Here is a 15,003-nt window from a genome sequence, read left to right on the forward strand (position 1 = left end):
AATCTGAGAACACTTAATTATGTCAAGTGAAACCTATACTTGAACCAGGCATCGATAATCAGAACAGAGCAGGGAAACACTTCCTGGTTCAGAATAAAAAAGGTGTGTATCAGAGATGAATCCTATCTCCGTATCTTTTCAATCTATATCTGGAAGAGATCATCCAAGAGGCTGGGCTTTTGAGGAGGATGTGGCATCAAGATAAGAGGAAGACTCATCAACAACCTACATTAGGCAGATGACACAAATTTTACAACTACTGATTCAGTTTATTTATAGCTTTCACATTTTACACAAATATTTATCAATGCATCTTTATTGCATATTTAGTCAATTTTAGATAGCATAAATTGGAAGGAATTCTCAATTTCTTTATCTTTTCTTTGGTATATAAAAAAGTAAAATTTGCTCTTTCACCAAGGACCCGCCAACATGGGCCACGTTCGCACCAAAACCGTGAAGAAGGCGGCCTGGGTCATCATTGAGAAATACTACACGCGCCTGAGTAATGACTTTCACACGAACAAGCGCATGTGTGAGATCGCCATTATTCCCAGCAAGAAACTCTGGAACAAGATAGCAGGCTATGTCACACATCTGATGAAATAGATTCAGAGAGGGCCTGTGAGAGGCATCTCCATTAAGCTGCAGGAGGAGGAGAGAGAAAGGAGAGATTAATTATGTACCAGAGGTTTCAGCCCTGGATCAGGAGATCATTGAAGTAGATCCTGATACTAAGGAAATGCTGAAACTCTTGGACTTTGGCAGTCTATCCATCCTGCAGGTCACTCAGCCCACAGTTGGGATGAATTTCAAAATACCACGTGGAGCCGTTTGAGTCTGTTTGCTGTGCTGTAATATTTTCAATAAATTTGGGCACACCAAAAAAAAAAAAAAAGTAAAATTTGGTGTGGCAGAAAGAGGTATTGTGTGGCAGGAAGAGGAACTGTGCACGAGGAAGAGGTACCATATACACATTTCTTTGGGAGAACATTGCTGTTTAGCTGCACCACGTAGGAACCCTTAAGTTTAAGCAGAAGGGACAAGAACAATTTGAGTGAGGTGAAGATACTAGTTCTGGAAGGGAACAACGGGTTTCCTGGTTTCCCACTCAGGTATTTTGGGGAAAACACTGCTGTTTAGTTACATCACGTGGGACCCCTTGAGCTCAAGAAGACTGGATCAAGATAGGTCAAGGAAGGGGGTGATGCATCTTCACCTCAGGCCAAGAAGAGAGCACAAATATACACTTCCTTCACAAAACATTACCATACTCTAAGTCACTATATAGTTACAACAACCTTGTATGTACTAAGAAAAGACTCTCGTAACATCAAGAAAGAAGCAGTCTGCCTCAGTCATTGTGAAAAAAAAAAAAAAAAACAACCCTTCTCCTAAAAAAAAGCAGATGCAATGAATACCCCAGATAAAAAGAATCAGAAGAAATATATTGATGTGGAGTTATTTGAACAGCTACAGAAGAAGATGCAAATGATGGGGGTCAGGGACAAATAAGAGAGAAAATATCCCAGAGACAACAAAAATCCAGAAGAAATATATCTATGAGGAGCAACGTGAACAGCTACAGAAGAAAATGCAAAAGATGGAAGAAAGAACTGATAGTATACATAAAGAGAGACAAGAACTTTAAAAGTTATCACAAGACAAAGAGGGTACAGCCAACACAGTACTGGAAATAACACAAAAGCATGAAAATGTAATCCAGAATATTAAGACTAAAATGGCAGGTGTGTGCAACATGCTGGTAGGATAAAAAAAGTAGAACTGAAAAAATAGAGCAGAGAATGAGTGAGCTGGAAGACAAGAGCCTCACTGGAAACATACTAGTAGAAAAATCAGAGATGAGATGTAAAGAAAATGAAGAAAACATTCGAATTATGTGGGATGATATCAAAAGGAACAGCATATATATATGGTTAGAATTCCAGAACAAGGGAGTGACAGAGAAATCACTTAGAAAATTGTAAAAGAAGTACTAGAAGAAAACTCGTACTACTTGAAGAATGAGGAAATTCACATTCAAGAAGCACAATGAACACCAAATAGACTAGACCCCAAAAGAATAACATCAAGACATATCATAGTCAAATTCTCCAAATTAAAAAATAAGAATAACATTCTAAAATCATCACAAGAAAAGCAAAGAGTCACCTATAAAAGTAAGACTATTACATTAAGTTCTCAGCAGAATGCAAGCTAAAATACAATGGGATGGAATATACAGAAAGTTGAAAGAAAACAATTGCCAGCCGAGGATCCTATAGCCAGCAAAGCTCTCCATCAAATATGAAGAAGAAATTACATCCTTTGGAGAAAGAAGAAAAAAAAAAGAATTTGTGAAAACAAGACCAAAACTATGAGAAACTATAAGTGAAGTCCTTCACAGAGAGACACCAAAGGAAAGTGCAATGACAACAATAACCAGAAACAAAATAAAAAAGAAACACAACAAAATGGTTAAAGTGAAACCTAGCCTGACAATAATGATACTTAATATGAGTGGAATAAATGCACAAATTAAGAGAAAATTAGTAGCAGAATGGATTTAAAAAAAACAAAACAAAGCCACAAAGCCCATCAAGATGTTGCCTACAAGAGACATATCTAAAAAAAGAAGAGAAAGATAGACTCAAACTCAAAGGCTGGAAAAAATATGTCAAGCAAATGGTAACTTCAAAATGGCAAGAGTGGCAATACTAATCTCTGATAAAATATATTTCAGAATGAAAACTATCATAAAAAATAAGGAAAGGAGTTACGTACTGATTAAAGAAAGTCACAATAGATCACTGGGCCAACTGGCAGCATCATTATAGATGGTGAAGAGATTGAGATTATTAACAGTTTTAGTTTGCTTGGCTCCACAATCAATGTTCTTGGTACCAGCAGCCAGGAAATTAAAAGATTAATTGCATTGGGAAAGTCTGCTGTCAGAGACCTCACCAAAGTACTGAGGAGCAAATATGTCAGTATAGAGACTAAGCTGCTCCTGATCCAGGCTATAATCTTTGCAATCACTTCCTATGCATCAGAAAGCGGGACAATGAGTAGGGATGATAAAAGGAGAATTGATGCCTTTGAGCTGTGGTGCTGGCACTTCACCCAACTAAAACTCAATTCACTTTCTTCTCAAGTGCACATAGTACATGCTCTAGAATCAATCATATATTGGGACACAAAGCAAGCCTCAACAAATGAAAAAAACACATTGAAATAATAGATTGAAGTATCTTCTCAGATCACAATGCCATAAAATTAGAAATTAATCACAGGAGGGTAAATTTTACAAAACCACTCTGTGGAAACTGAATAACTTTCTGTTGGAACACAATTGGCTTATAAAAGAAATAAATAATGAAACTAAAAAGTTCCTTGAAATAAATGAAAATGTATCAAAACTTCTGGGATAGAGCTAAACCAGTCCTGGGGGGTGGGGGGGCAGTTCACAGCAATAGGCACACACACACAAAGAAGAAGAAAGAAGAAAAATCAATGATCTAACTCAACATTTTCATCAAATAGAAAAAAGAAAAACAATCTAATCCTACAGCCTTTAGGATAAATGAAAGAATAAGGACAAGAGCTTAAATCAATGAGATAGAAAACAGAAAAACAACTGAAACCATCAGTAAGACCTGGAGCTGGTTTTGTTGTTTTTTGTTTTTTTTAAAAGGGTCAATAAAATTGGCAAACCACTTGCAAACTTAATAAAAGTTAAAACACAGATAATTTGATTATGATAGAGGTGACATCGCTACAGAACTAGATGAAATTAAATTGATAATATCAGAATATTATTAAATGCTATACTATGAAATGTGTGAAAACCTAGAGGAAATGGACAAATTTTTAAAAATTTATGTCCTACCTACATTGAGAAGTACAGATATAGAACATGTGAATCATCACAAAAGAAGAAATTGGACAGGTCATCACGAGACTTTCCCATAAGAAAAGTCCTGGACCAGATGGCTTCAGAGATGATTTCTGCCAAATATTCAGATAGGATCTATCACCAATCCTACATAAATTATTTCAAAAATTAGGAAAAGAATGAACACTCCCAGAGTCATTCTATGAAATAAGCATAACCCTAATCCCCAAACCAGGCAAAGATATTACTAAGAAAGAAAACTACAGACCAGTATCTCTCATGAACATAGACATAAAAATCCTTAACAAAATCCTAGCCAATGGAATCCAAAAGCATATAAAAAAATAATTCATCATAGTCAAGTGGGATTCATAACAGATATGCTAGGATGATGCAATATAAGAAAAACAATGTAATTCACCATATTAACAAAGTAAATGACAAGAACCATATGATCTTAGCAATTAATGCAGAAAAGGCATTTGACAAAATGCAACACACCTTCCTGATAAAGACCCTTAGCAAAATTGGAATAGAGGATAATTTCCTCAACATATTGAAAAGTATATATGCCAAACCGAAAGCCAACATCATTCTTAACGGCAAAAGACTAAAAGCATTTTCCTTGAGAACAGGGACCAGACAGGATGCCCACTGTCACCAATTCTATCTAATATTGTATTGGAAGTTCTTGCTAGGGCAATACAACAAGAGAAGAAAATTAAAAAAAAAAAATCCAGATCCACAAAGAGATGGCTAAACTGTCGCTATATATGCAGATGATATGATAGTGTACATGGAAAACCCCAAAGACTCAACAAAAAACTAGAGCTAGTAGGCCAGTTTAGCAGAATGGCAGGATATAAGATCAATATACAAAAATCACTGGGATTCCTCTACAATAACAAAGAGACCTCAGAGAAGAAAACCAAGAAAGCAATACCATTTATAATAGCCAATCTCAAATTAAGATACTTGGGAGTGAATCTAACTAGAGATACAAAAGATCTATACAAAGAAAATTACAGAACATTTCTACCAGACACAATAAAACACCTAAAGAGATAGAAAAATGTTCCCTGTTCATGCAAAGCATTTTCACCGAGGAAGATTTTTGGATGGCTAACAGACACTTGAAGAATTGCTCAAAATCACTGGCAATAAATAAGCAAGATACAAATCCAAACCACAATGAGATATCATCTTGCTCCAGTAGCCATGGTGAAGTTTAACAGGACATCAAGTAATAAATGTTGGAAAGAATGTGGCAAGATAGGAACTCCTATACATTGCTGGTGGGATTGTAAAATGGTACAACCACTCTGGAAGGAAGTTTGGTGCTTCCTCAAATAGCTGAATATAGAAATTCCATAGGATTCGTCTATTCTATTCTTCTACTTGAAATATACTCCCAGAAAATGGGAACTGAGGAACAAATGGAGACTTGTACACCAATGTTTATTTATAGTGTTTTTCACCATCACAAAGACATGGAAACAGCCCAAATGTCTAACCACAATTGAATGGATTGAGAATTATGGTACATTCACACAGTGGAATACTACACAGCACACAGGAGTGATGATTTTGTAAATTACTACCTAATTTAGGAGGGACTGGAGAGCATTATAATAAGTGAACTAACTCAGTCCCATAAAGACAAATATTATTTAAGACTATTATTGTAGAATGAGTATGATAATCCAACCCAGGCAAGGGTAGAAGCAGAGGGGTGAGGATGGGCGAGGGGGTGGGCGTTAATCACAGGGTCACACAATCTTTTGGTTGGAAGGGGAGGTGAAGGAAATGAGAAAGATCTGGTGTGAAAACAGTGCATTCAAACTCTGTAAATAAACTATTATAAAATTTTAAAAAATTATATATTTTTTAAAAAAGAACTGAAAAAAGAATAAAAAAGACCTTAAACTTGTTGTCTTCTTCTTGATTCTAACAGTGATGTGCAGAGCCAATCAGAAGTGCTCCGGGGGGGTTCAAGGCAGGAACCAGAGTGTGCTTCTTCCCCTGCAGTAGACAGACCCCTGTACAACATGTTACGCCTTACTATGCTCTGAGGTGCACAGCAGACAGTATCTCATAGGAAACTGCCTCACTTATCTATGCACTTAGCTCCATTGGAGAATTTGATAAGTCATAACTCTTAGGGATTTATTTTCACTTTATACACGTGTTTACTTTTATAGTTCATTTCCTGTTTGTACTGTAGTCTTGTTCTCTCAAGCTCCCTACATGACTTAAATGTCACAAAATCCAAATCTGCCCCAAGTGTGGTCACAGACTGAAGACTCATCAGATATTTAGACACTGAAGTATGACGTGTTAGAGGGGCTTAATATAATGTTTATGACATATCTGTGTGCATAAGTAATAGAATTTATGATTTTGAAATCCCTTTGCACTGCTCATCTAGAAAGGAAAACAAGAATTTGACATTAATGTCCTCTCTTTCACAGTGATACATCGCCCCCTGGTGTTCATGCTTTAAGTTGGTAGAAATTGAACTAGACATTAAATCTACTAAATGTGTGGAGAAATAACAGAAAAGTTCAAAATCAGTCAGAACAAGGCCAAAGGCTGACTAGGGAACAATGCTGCTGTTGTTAGGGGCCAACAAGTTGAGTATGACTCATAACTACCCTGTAAACAGCAGATCTGAACTCTGTTCTATCCTGTGCCGTCCTCACACTTCCCAACACATTAGAGCCCATTGCAGCAATCACCTTGTCCATCCACCTGGTCAAGGGTCTTCCTCCTCTTTACCAACCTTCCACCCTTCCAAGCATCATGTCCCTCTCCAAGGAATAGCCCGTCCTAGCAACATGCCCAAAGTATGTGAGGCAAAGCCTCATCGTCCTTACCGCCAATGATCACTCCAGCTGCACCCTCTCCAATGCGTATTTGTTTGTTCTTTTGGCAGTTCATGGAATGTGCCGTGCTCTTCACCAACCCCACAGAAAGGAATGCAGCCTTCAGTATGGATTGCATCTCAGTGTCAAGAAAACGGAGATCCTCACCACTGGACTGGTAGGTGACATCATGGTGGATGGAGAAGAGATTGAAACTGTCAACAGCTTTATATTAACTTGGATCCACAATTAACACCCTTGGTACCAGCAGTCAGGAAATAAGGAGACACATTGCACTGGGAAAGTCTGTAGTTAGGGACCTCTCCAAATTGTTGAGGAGTAATGATGTCAGGTTGAGGACCAAGGTGCATCCAATTCAGGCCATTGTCTTTCTGATCACTTGCTGTGTATCTGAGAGCTGTATAATGAATAGGGATGACAGAAGAAAATTGATGCCTTTGAGCTGTGGTGTTGGTTACTGGGTAATAGACCACCAATTACTGAAACAAACACCGAATCAGTCCATCGGGGTGGCCTTCCCACACACCCAATGGCTCCAGCATTCAAAGCTAGCTGTGAGGGTTTTGACGCAAACTTTAAACTTGCAGCCATTCCTTTCTTTGTCCTGCCTGTGAGGCAGTCAGTCACTGTGCTAATCCATCTTCCTCTCCTTTGCTGACTCTCTATTTTTCCACGATGAGGTCCTTCATCAGGAACCAGCCCTTCCTGATAGCACGCCCACAGGACGGAGGGTCTTGGAACAACATCTGTGGTCCAAATCTCTGAGCTCAGTTTGCAGAATGTGCTTGGAGTCCCTGACAGGGCACTGAGGTAGAAAGCACTTAGGAAGCTGTGCTGCTCGGTCCTCTGTGGGCCGCAGTGGGCCTGGTGGCCGTGCCCCCTGTCATTCTGCAGATATCTCGCTCGTTCATTGTCACCTGTTTGGATCCAGCACAGAGTTGACCCAACATTGGGTTTAGAGGATTTAAATCACACTATAGGAGACAGGTCATCCATCACCCAAGAGGCTCGTCATGGCCTTTAGATGAGCGGAACAAACCCCCAGAGACTGAGAATACAACTCCTGTCTGCACATCTGCAGGTCTGGCAGCTAGAAATTCAAAACAAAGTCCACTGTTAACGAGTCAGTCACAGCGACCCTGGAAGACACAGCAGACCTGCCTGTAAGATTTACAAGGCTGTCAGTCTGTGTGGACACAGCTGAACAAGCACTGTGCCCTAAGATTCCTTCAATAGCCGTACACCCACAGTTAGAAGATGTCGTGTTGGTAGGCGCTTTAATCATCCAGAGCATCACAAGGGCAGGTCTAACAAGTTATTATGGCTTCCAGGTGCCACCTAGTCCTCTACAACTCAGAAACTGAGAAACAGCAGACCTGAAGCTTGTCCTTTCCCGCACCCTCCTCATGGTCTCCCTCAAGTTCATGCCCATTGTTGCAGCCACTGTGTCAATGACCTTCTTAGGGGTCTATTTCTCTGACAGTCAACCTTTCCCAATATGGTCCCTTTTTCCAAGGACTAGCCCCTTTTGACAATACACACAAAGGATGTAGACAAAATTTCACCATCCTCACCACTAAGAAGCACCCTGGATGCCTTCCTTCAAGACGGACTTGTTTATTCTTTTATAGTCCATAGAATGTTCAGTATTGGCCTCCAAGATTACAGTTCAAAGGCTTCAATTCTTCTTCTGTAATCCTTATTCATTGTCTAACTTTCAGATACAGAGAGAGCAAGTGAAAAGACCACAGCTTGGTCAGACACACCTTAGTCTTCTAACTGATATCGCTGTTCTTTAGCCCTCTCAAGAGGTTTTCCCAACTCAACACGGGAGCCTCGCAAGTGGGAGCTGTGCTGTGAACCCAAAGTCTAATAAGGGCTGGTTAAACGTCAGACCATCTGGGTCTTATTGTTTCCTTTGTTTACAGGGTTTTACAAAAGAAATCTACTCCTGAATCTTTTCTTTTTTCCAACTTTGAAAACAGGATAAAGTTCTACCTTTTCAGATGGTTGTTGTAAAAATCAAGCAGGAGAATGTCTGTGGAGTCTCTGAGGTCAGCCTCTGTGCTGGCATTGCACTCTCCTTTCCAGGCCCCCATCAAGACAAGGAGCGGAAGCCAGAGTGGCATCCACTTCCCAAACAACATGCCTCCAGAAACACTATGAACTTTGATAGACGTTGATAGTGGTAGAGGGACTTCAGGCCTTTTGTTCGTAGAGTTGCTATGAGTTGTGCTCGACTCAAGGCAATCAACAACAACAACAATAAGACAAGCATGCTTTGTCCGTGTGACCTCCGTTCTGGGCCACCAGGACACAGAGAATGAACGCACAGGAATACAGGAGACACAGTGAGGGTGGAGAAGTGGAGGCTTGTCCACGCCTGGGGTACACACTGACCCCAGGGGTGCCGCTATTACCAAGCCGAGTGTGGATGTCTTATTGGGGGCATCTGAACTCGGGAATTGTGTCCCAGAGCTAGGAATGATGTTAATGAGGCCAAAGTCTTTGGGGAACAGCAGCGGTAGGCCATGACTCCTTTCTCTAGTGATAACACAACTGCCCCACCTGGTACCAAAGCCCACTGATGCCCTCTCAGAGGAAGACTTCAGCCACAGCCAATGGCTCTACAGCCGCGTTTCACTGAGCAGATTACCAAGGCTGGACTTTTGGTGCATCTGTAGGTGGGTTCCACCGTGGTACTTACCTCAGCCATAACACCACAGGACACTGTCGATGTGGTTAAGATTCAACACAGAGGTGGTGCAAAGGTTCGGGAGGTGCAGGGTGACCATGAAGAGAGAAATGCTCTCTGGAAACATTATTTATGGCTTGTTGAGGAGTTGACCCAGGACAAGCTCCTTTTCCAGTAAGTGGAGCCTCTGACGTCACTGGGTCCTGGCCCCCGTGGTGGCTGGTTGGCGGAGGCTGTGGTCAGCAGACGCCTGGTTGCTGTCCACCTCACACTGGCAGCATCTGTGGTGAGAGCTCCGTCCGTCCACACTGACTCACACTGGTCTGTGAGGCTGGCCACTCTTGGATGATTCCCACTGAGCCAAGGGCCAGGCCTGCCCTGCCATCAATCCCACCCAAGGGGATTCGTAAATAACCCACCACTGATGATTCACGCCTGTTTTTGTTTTTCTCTCTCCAGCCTGAGGTTGCCTTAGCCTGTCAACAGGAGAATGTCCACTCAGCCTGGCTTGGAGCTGGGCCCAGTTCCTCCCCAGCTCAGGGTCAGGTGTCACTGTGGGCGCCGTAAATAAGTGTAGGTGGGTTGGCCCTTTCAATATCTGTGGCTTTTTTCTCTTCCCCACTTTCCTTCTTCTTTTCTCTTTCTATTTTCAAAAGACACGATGCACAACACACTACCAGCTATTTACAAGAAAAAAAAAAAACACAAGAAGTAAATTTAAAAATATATTTAGATTTCTGTTAGGCATTACAAGAAGTCATTTTTCTTTGAGAAAAGTAGATATTTTTATTGACAAACTAGCAAATTTAAAACCAAACAAAACCTCATTGCCTTCAAGTTGATCCCTACTCATGGTGACTTGGATTGGATTTCAGAGGTTGTCGCTCCTTATGGGAGGAGACTGCCACCTCTTCACCCTCAGTCCTGTATCCAGGGTACCAGGTGCAATCCTTGGGTGACAGGCATGAGAATCACAGGCATACCTGGGAAAGTAGTGAACACACTAAGGCTGTGACCATGAGGAAACGCTAAGGATCATGGGAATCTACCAGGAGTGACGGGAACCCAAAGGATCATGGGAATCTACCAGGAGTGACGGGAACCCACCAGAGATCACAAGAACCCCCCAGGAGTCGGGGAACCCACCAGGGACCACAGGAACTCACCAGGGATCATGAGAACCCACCAAGGGTCATGGAACCCACCACAAGTCATGAGAACCCACTAGGAGTCATGGGAACCCAGTAGGGATCACAGGAACCCACTAGGAGTTATGGAAACCCACCAGAAATCATGGGAACCACTAGGAGTCATGAAAATCCACCAGGAGTCATGGGAACCCCCAGGGGTCATAATTATTAGAGGGTAAAGGGCACAGGAGTTTGTGGGAACCTAGAGGGGTCATGGGCATAGTGGCCATGGGTACTCATTGAGGGTCATGGACACAGGCTCTGAGAAGATCAAAGGAAAGAGGAGTGATGACAGGAGTGGGTGAGAGTGACACTGTCAGCCAAAAATTTTCAGTCCATCGGGTGATGACATTCTATGGTATAAGAAAAGCCTGGCTATTGTTGGAAACTGTCACATCATTTCCAACTCACGTGACCCCACAGGCTCACATCAGGCCTGGTTCATGGTCTCCCCGATCAGAGGCCATGCCCGAGGAGGGTGAGGGGTACATATCAGGGCTTTTACTAAATTGCAAAAGGCAATATATGAATGATTGCGTGAAACACAACGTAAGTGAAAGATTATATAAAACACAATATATATAGGAATGAAACATACTGTAAAGATACTATATTAAAATCAATTAAAAATATTTATAAAAGAATACATCCCCAGTCTAGGTTTGAGGGGCTAGTGGACATTCACCCACATTTTCTGAGCTCACTCCTGCTGAGTTGACTCTGCTCATGGTGACCCTCCCCATGACAGAGAACTGTCCCCTTGCGTTTCCTTGGGCATAACCTTTTTGGGTGCAGATTGTCAGGTCTTTTCTCCCGGGGAGCTGATGAGTAAACCCTCAGGGAGCAGCCAGGAGCTTCACCACTGTGTCAGCGGAGCCCTTCGAGGAGAAGGAAGGGGTACGGAGTCCGCGAGCCCAGGTGGCAAAGTCCTCGGAGGCGAGCACAAAGTTCTGTGGTTTGAACTCAAGATGAGGCCGACAGCTTCTGTGAACATTAGAGCCATGGGCCTTCTAGGGCAGTTCTGCTCTGTCCTTAGCGTCAAAGTGCATCAGGATCGGCTTGATGGCAGTTGAGCATGTACTGAGTTACTCTTGGTGACTGAGTGGATGGCTGATGTCATTTACATCTGTTTTGTCTACTTGGGTGGCACTCTTTCAGAGATAGGTGCACCAGCCTTCCCTCAGAGAAATCAAAGAGGCCGAAAGGAGGAAGGACCTTCCAGGGAATTTCCCAGTGCTGTGCAAACTTCTTATGATGTCAACTCCTCTTCCGTCTCTAAAGTTGAAAGAGCTTCATGTCTGACTGAGGTTAGTGAAGCTTAGGAAGTTTAAGTCACTTGTCAAACGTTAGAGTGTTGACTGTCAAAGTGTGGGATTCCCCCCAGTCTCCCTGAGTCTGGGCCTCTCAGAGGAGGAAGTAGAGAAAAGAAGGGAGATCGTGTGGCGTGGAGGGTAAGGGAGGAATGAGTCCCTCAGTCAGGGCAGTGCAAGGGAGGACCGGAGAACAGACCCTAATGGTGAGCTGTGGAAAGGAAGCGCCGTGAAGCTGCACCTGATGCGAGGGCTGCACATGTGGGAGCTGAGGACGTGGAGCTCATCACGTGTGGAGACTGTGGGCGCCGTGAGGGCTGAAAACACTTCTGAACCCCACGACCTTGGTGCCGCTTGTGGAGCTTGGGGCTGTTGTTAGTAGAGCTGTAGACGGTGAGGCTGGAGTGCTATGGGCACTGAGAACACTGTGGGTTCTGATTCCTAGGAGTCAGTCCCTGGAAGAAGAGGGGGGTCAGTATGGACAGACACGGGGTGCAGCACTGAGCTCAAGCACCGGGGGACTGTGAGACTCCAGGGATGGGCAACGCCTGGTCTGCTGTACACAGGGTCACTGTGGGTCACATTCGACTTGATGGCACCTAACAACACAAGAAGGTCACTTAAGGAAACACCCTCAGATTTCCACAGGAAAATATATTCTCTGTGGCACCTTTTAGAGAAGAATTCTCATTCTCTTGCACCGTTTGAAGGAGGATTCTCTGTCTTGGTGCTGTGTTTGTAGCAGGCAGGCTGCAGGGTCTGGCACCCTCCATGTGGGCATCAGGGGGTGTGCAGCCCACACTGACTAAGAGACATCCCGTCCCTGCAGCAAGAGGATTCTGCTAGTTTGGAAGAAGGAAAAAATTGTTAGGTAGCTCATGTTGTTGTTGTTGTTGTTGCTAGGTGCCCTACAGTCAACTATGACCCAGAGTGACCCTATGAACACCAGACCTGAACGCTGTCCCGTCCTGTGCCATCCTCACAATTTCTGACACACTCAGAACATGACTGCAGCCGCTGTGTCATTCTATCTCATTGAGGGTCTTCCCATTTGCTGACCCAGGAACAGCCTCTCCTGGCAAATGGGTTCATAGTATGAGAGACGAAGCTTTGCCATCCTTGCCTCCAAGGGGAATTCTGGCTGTTCCTTTTCCAAGACGTATCTGTTTGTTGGTCAGTGCATGGGATAACCCTTACTCTTATCCAACAACTCAAAAGCATCAGTAATTTTCCTATCATCCTTATTCATTGTCCAACTCTCAGATGCATAATTCATAGTTCTCACTTCAATCCAAGTCTCAGTTCCTGGTTGATTGCACAGCATTTCTGGATGCTAAGTGTCTAGAATGAATGCCTTTGAGCTGTGATGCTGGAAAAGAGTGTTGAACATATCACAGACTGCCAGGAGAACAAGCAGGTTCATCCTGCAGAGGGTGAAACCAAGCTGCTCCTTGGAGGCAAGGAACCTGAGGCTTTGTCTGACACACTTTGCGCATGTTGCAAGGAGGGACCAGTCCTTGGAGAGGGACGTCATGCTTGGGAGTGGAGAGACAGAGAAAGCGAGAAAATCGTCAATGAGGGGGATTGATTCAGTAACAGGTACTATAAAATTGGCACAGGATAGAGGAAGTTTCAGGGCTATTGTACATAGGGTCGCTATGAATTGTAGGAGATTCAATGGCACATACAACAACAATGTCTAGAAAACGCATGGTTTTGTTTTTGTTGGTAGCTGGTATGGACTTCCCAAGAGAAGGCGCTCACAGCAGGACGGATCTCACCCAGTCTTGTGCCATGCCTGCGACCAGATGAGAGGGGACTTCTGGGATCTAGAGGGTTTTCAGTGACTGTCAGAAGCTGGTGGCCATGTCTGCCTGGATCTCTGCTGAAACCCGGCCAGTATCAGAGCAGCATACAGAGCACCACAACAGATGGCCAGGCAGGAGGTGCACCAGCTGGGAATCGAACCGGCTCTCCAGCAGCATAGCCACACAGACCCTGTCAAAGTAAACAGGAGCGCACATCCAAACAGTTGATTTGGCCATGGTGTTTTGGCTGGTTGTTGTTAGGTGCTACGTATTATGAGTCGCTTGCAACTCACAGTGACCCCTGTGTACAACAGCGCTGAACGCTGCTCTATCCTGCATCAGGCACATCTTAATCTCCAGACTGGAAGTGTTGCTCTTCAGTACTCTGGAGATGTCTCTGACAACAGACTTTCCCTACACAGTTCCTCTTTTGATTTCCTGGCCGCTAGTATCAAGAGTGTTGATTGTGGAGTCAAGCAAACTGAAGCTGTTAACAATCTCGATCTCTTCACCACCTATCATGATGCTGCCAATTGGCCCAGTGGTGAGAATTTTTGATTTTTTAAATGTTGAATTTCAATCCATATTGAAGGCTACAGTCCTTGACCTTCTGCAGTAAGTGCATGAGGTCCTCCTCAGTTTCAGCGAGCAGGGTTGTGTCATCTGCGTAACGCAGGTTGTTGATGAGTCTTCCTTCAATCCTGACGCCACACTCCTCCTCATAGAGCCTGGTCTTCTGCATGATCTGTTCTGCATAGAGATCGAAAAGGTACGGAGACAGGACACGTCCCGGGTGTGCACCCTTTCTGACGTTGAACCATGCGGTGTCTCCTTCCTCTGTCCTGATGACTGCCTCCTAGTAGAAGTATAGATTTTATATAAGCACAATCAAGTATTCTGAGATTCCCATTCTTCTCAAAGTCAGCCACAGTTTGCTATGATCCACAGAATCAAAAGCCATTGCATTGTTAATGAAACACAGATATTCCTCTGATTCTCTCTGCTTTCAGTCAAGATACATCTAACTAACATTAGCTAAAATATCCCTAGTACCACGGCCTCTTCTAAACCCAGCCTTCACTTTTGGCAGTTCTTTGTTGATGAGCTTTTCCAGTCATTTTTGGATAATTTTCAGCAGAATCTTGTTTGCACGTGATATTAATGATTGTTGTTGTTGTTATGTGCCATCAAGTTGCTTGCGACTCATAGCAACCCTATGT

The 15,003-nt window shown here is 43.1% G+C and overlaps 1 pseudogene; it reads left to right on the plus strand.

Moving 5' to 3' along the window:
* The first annotated feature begins 432 nt into the window (after positions 1-432).
* Positions 433-838, plus strand: LOC102873860 (annotated as a pseudogene).
* Positions 839-15,003: the final 14,165 nt, after the last annotated feature.

This window comes from Elephantulus edwardii, unplaced genomic scaffold (genome assembly GCF_000299155.1).
Source record: "Elephantulus edwardii isolate Elephantulus edwardi_28Jun2011 unplaced genomic scaffold, EleEdw1.0 scaffold00024, whole genome shotgun sequence".
Taxonomy (NCBI): Eukaryota; Metazoa; Chordata; class Mammalia; order Macroscelidea; family Macroscelididae; genus Elephantulus; species Elephantulus edwardii.